The 4986-nt window shown below is 38.4% G+C and overlaps 1 non-coding gene across 1 annotated transcript; it reads left to right on the top strand.

Moving 5' to 3' along the window:
* The first annotated feature begins 357 nt into the window (after nucleotides 1-357).
* TRNAK-CUU (transfer RNA lysine (anticodon CUU)) lies at nucleotides 358-430 on the top strand. Its single transcript has one exon. It is a non-coding gene; the product is annotated as a tRNA-Lys (tRNA).
* The last annotated feature ends 4556 nt before the right edge of the window (nucleotides 431-4986 follow it).

The raw sequence follows: 4986 nt of genomic DNA, 5'->3' as shown, positions 1-4986 counted from the left end.
GGAATCCATTATGACATCCGATAGAAAGTGAACAATCTTGATACGTGTTTATGTAAAGAAGACAACTTCTTGGGTAGTAAATATTTTAAAACACTTAAGAAAAAAATTCAGTGATTCTGTAATGACAGACACGTAACTTTTCAGTGCCCTTGTGATACGCCCACACTAAAAATTACTAAATATAAGTACAGTTAAAGAATTGTTTTAAAGAATTTTTAAAACCAGTTTGGAAATTAACATCTCATAGTATGACATAATTTTTTTTTATACCAATAAAGAAGTGTAAGAAAACAAACAAAAAAAATCAAATATAGTTAAACACTTCAAGAGGTGAAAAATCAACTTTCCTACCCAGGCGCCCGGCTAGCTCAGTCGGTAGAGCATGGGACTCTTAATCCCAGGGTCGTGGGTTCGAGCCCCACGTTGGGCGTATGCGGTCTTTTTGGTTTTTTATTTTGCTTACCATTCCGAGGTCTCTCCACAGCATTGTAACACATAAAGGTTTTTTGTTTTTGTTTTTGTTTTTAAACCGATTTTAGATACTGTTAATATTAACCGAATCTCTGGAAAAAAGAGTTTGCAAATTAAACAGTTCTCAAATTGCGCTTGCGTACTTAAAAGCGCACGTTCCTATTCCTTTCTCGTATCCCTCTCTTAGCTCTTCCTTCACTGAGGAAACTGAAACGGCCAATGTTTACAGTTGAAATTGATCTTCTGTGTTACTGTGCCTTCCTGTATTATTGCTGAGAGAGGGCGGTTTTTTATTTAATCGGAACCAAATTAGGAGCCTCAATACTGGCAACTTTTCTAAAACTTAAGCGATCTCATGGAAAAGCAGAGAGTCGGAGGACTTCGAAGTTCTCTCTTGTTTATTTTACTGTTTTTCTTCTCAATATAGGGCTTTCCTGGGGTAGGGGTGGGGAAATGTCTTCTGGAGAAATATACAGTGAGAAATGTTCCATGCTGTTGTGAGAACCAGGGCAAAATCAGGTTTTCTTCCACTGCTCGTGGGACTTATTTGGAATCTATCCATCCAATTGGATAGATACCAGCAAGTTACCATTCCGGTAAAGGAGAGGCTCTTTGAAACCAAAGCACAAAAGAACTGAGATGTGAAACTTCGAAAGGGCAATTATTACTAAGTATTATGGAATGTAGGACTTCTGCTTTTTTACCCTCTTCACTAAGAAATTTGAAATAATCAGGAAGAGAACGTGCACACCACAGCCAGTCACGTTCCAGGATTTCACTCACCGGCCGCTGTAGGTGAAGGACACAGGTTCTAACCTGAATTACTATTTCCTTTACGCCGCGTGTTATCCACTAGCTTTCCTGCTACTAAAGGACCAATTTGTCTCTCTCGGTTTTTCCCCTCAACATACAAACATGCTGTTAATTCTCTATCTTAAAACAAAACGAAAAACTTTGACCTAGTTTCCCTGCAAGCTACCATTTTACCGTATTTCTCTGTTCCTCTTTGGAGCAAGTTACCCCACAGTGGCCCAAGCTCACCATTTTCTCCTCCCACCTGACAATGCCCTTCAGCCAAAGACCAAAAAACAAACTCCTGTAGTTGAACACGTTAGACTTACAACCCCTTGCAGCGAGGGACACCTGTAGGGTGTCTGAGTAAGAGGGTGTTAGAATCTACTACAGGATCTGTGTTTTAGTCAGAGGATGTGGGAGAGGGTCTAAGGAAATGAGGGCGCCCTCTGGATTTCTGGTGTTCTCAGGAAGCAGGGGCCATTCTATGATGTAAATAAATCTTATCTATAGGGAAAGCAGACTAAAGGAGGGATAAAGCTGAAACTGATAAAGTCGCTCATTTAGGACGAAAAGTTGTTCAGTGTTCTGAGTGGGATAGGGACCAACTTGTCTAAACTGAATGTTCTATGAGATGCGGATTCCACGTCCAGGCCTCCCCAATTTGTGACCAACCCACCATAAATCAGGGGTTCCCACTGTCTCTCCTGAGGTTTGTTAATTTCCTAGACTGGCTCACAGAACTCCGGGAAAGTTTGCTTATTCCCGTTGTATTATACAGGATACAACTCAGGAAGAGCTAAATGGGAGAGATGCTTAAGGCAAGGTATGGGGAAGGAGCATGGAACTCTCATGTTCTCTCCTTGGCATGCCCTCTCCCAGGCACCTGAACATGTTCACCATTCTGGAAGCTCCGTGAACCCTTTATGATAGGGGTTTTTATGGAAGCTTCATCACACAGGCATGATCAGTTATTGACTCAATTTCCAAACCCTGTCCTCTCCCTAGAGAATGGGGCAGGCAGTTCTCCTTCAAAACATGACTTAAGACTTTCTGGTGACCAGCTCTCATCCTAAAGTCATGCAAAAGCCCTCCAAGAGTCACCTTTTGGTGAGAAGTACAAAAGGCACTTCTATTCCCCAGGAAATTCTAAGGGATTTAGAAGCTCTGTGTAAGCTGCTCCTAACACCCATATCATGCAAGAATCAACAAGGATTTTAGGAGCTGTGTCAAAAACTACAGGCAGAGACCAAATACATTTCTTGTGTCACACTTGCCTAATTTGTCTGAGTCACGATAAGCCCCTCAATCACCCTACTTTAACTGGCAATTAGCCCCCCCATTCACGTCATCCTACATTATTTTTTTCTATAGAAGATATCTTCTAATTTTTGTTATTATTATTTGCTTTACTTTGACCACATCCTTGGAACGTAGGTCCACAAAGGCAGGATTTTTGTCTTTGCTCTCCAATGTATCTCAGGCACCTAAATTACTACCTGGCAGATGTTCAATAAACATGTATTGAAAATTAGTGAATTAAGAAGGCTGTACTGGTTTCTTAAAGCTGCCATAAACAAAGTGCCCCAAACTGAGTGACTTAAACGAAATGTACTGTCTCCCAATTCTGAAAGCTAGAAGCTTGAAATCAAAGTGCAAGGAGAGTCATGATCTTCAAGGCTCTCTTGAAGAATCTGTTCTTTACCTCTTTCTCTTAGCTTTCTTGTGGCAGCAGCAACCCTTGGTGTTCTCTGGTTTGCTGGTGCCTAACTCCAATCTCGGTCTGTTGCTATGTTTTCCCGTTTCTATCTCACATGGCATTTTCCTTTTTGTATAATGACACCAGTCCTAGTGTCTGATTAGAGCCCACCCTAATAATCCCATCTTAATGTGGTTACACCTGCAAATAAGGCTACATTCACAGGAGCTAGAACTTGCAACATCTCTAATGCACACAATTCAACCCTTAACAGAGGGCTCTGTTTCTTAACCTCAATCATTGGTGTCTGCCACTTTATAGTATCTATAAAGTTGTATTTCAGCTAGAGACCTTATGTTTTATATTATTCAGTAATGACAACCTCATAATAATCATCCAAATGCCTCAAAAGACAGTTCTATGTTTACTGCAAGAGATAATGCTAATACTGAATCCATACAACTGACAGTAGTACACTTATTCCTGGCCTAGTACACTTAAGAGATTTCAAACTTAAGAAATGGAGCTTTGTTCTTATGGAGCTTATATTCCAGAAAGATAAAACCTGAATAGAAACAAATACAAGGTGAAATTTTAAGTGCCTCGTTACAGATGATGTGCTTATGGGAAACAGCACTACTTTGGGGAAAAGGGTGCTGTGGAAAATTGTAAGTCAAGAGGACGGAGGAGTCTCACTTTAGGGATGAAAATATTGGGAAACTGAATTTTCAGTTTTATTTACTGGTTTAATATGGCTTTCAAGTTCTTTGTGGTCTAATTGTAAATTATTTTGGTAATGCCTCATCTCAATGCCAAATGCTTTAAGATTTTGTGCAGAGAAATCAGTTCACTTAGGCTGGAGTAAACCCCAATTATGGATATTCTCCTCATTCTTCAGGAACAAGGTCAGAAGCCTTCTCTATGAAGTTTCCTTGGCGCACTGGTCAGAACTAACTACATTGGCAACAAGCAATGGATCTCTTGATGGCACACACACATTCTGTTTTGTATCATCAGTTGTGTACACATCCACTTCTGCTAACCTGTAACCCTTCCAAGGGCAGAGGTCCATGTCTTACTATTGTAGCATTTATAGGATCTAAAACTATACAAGGTACACAGCAGAGAGTCAATAAATACTGAATGAATCATAGTTTGGGGCTACTAAAATAGTAGTACACAGTGACAAAGTAAACCTAGATGTATTTTAAAAAGTAACACACACACAAAGATAAAAATGAATCCTTTCCTGTTCTTAATGCCAGGAACCAACTCTTTCAAGTGTTAACTTGGTGTTACTATCTTCATATACAGAGCACATAGCAAAACTAGGAAGGATATAGAAAAAGGACAAACAAAATGATCAAACTATGAGGAAAAACAGACTTGGGGACATACAGTCTAAAAAATGTATAAATTCTTACTCAGTCTTCAGGACTACGAGAATACATATATATTTCCTATCTTCACAGGTACTTAGAAAGAATGAAACCAGAAAAATTCTAGTAAGAGGTAGTTCATTAAAAACAAAGGAAGAAAAACAAAAATAAATTAAACAATGACTGAGTACATATTACAAAGAACCCTGCTTTTAGAAAATAAAAAGCACAAAAGATTCAAGACATTATGAATACATGTTTAAAAAGCAGTTGCATAAAAATGCATGAGTATCTTTGCATTAAAAGGAAATATCTTTTTCCTTAGAAATTCATAAACTATAAAGTTAAAAAAGTGAACATTTCCACATTTTGCTTACCAAATGCTTAACTATGCTACCCAAAATTATCAGCCCAAAACTAGCATTATTATAACCTGGACACAAACATCAAAACAAAAGGATCTTAAGACACAGACCCATGTAAATATTTGAAATAACTAGAAATGGTAACATTATTCTTTAGATGAAATAATTGATGAAAATAATGAAATTAACAAAGTCTCTGATGCCCAAGACAGATTACGTGAATTATGGAGAGATGCTTTTCCTCTTTTTGAAAAATGAACTATGTAACAAATCTCCAAAA

This window comes from Giraffa tippelskirchi, chromosome 7, assembly GCF_054371585.1.
Source record: "Giraffa tippelskirchi isolate mGirTip1 chromosome 7, T2T-mGirTip1v1.2.pri, whole genome shotgun sequence".
Classification (NCBI taxonomy): Eukaryota; Metazoa; Chordata; class Mammalia; order Artiodactyla; family Giraffidae; genus Giraffa; species Giraffa tippelskirchi.
The sequence above is the reverse complement of the archived record's forward strand: the minus strand, read 5'-3'. Positions and strand labels throughout refer to the sequence as shown.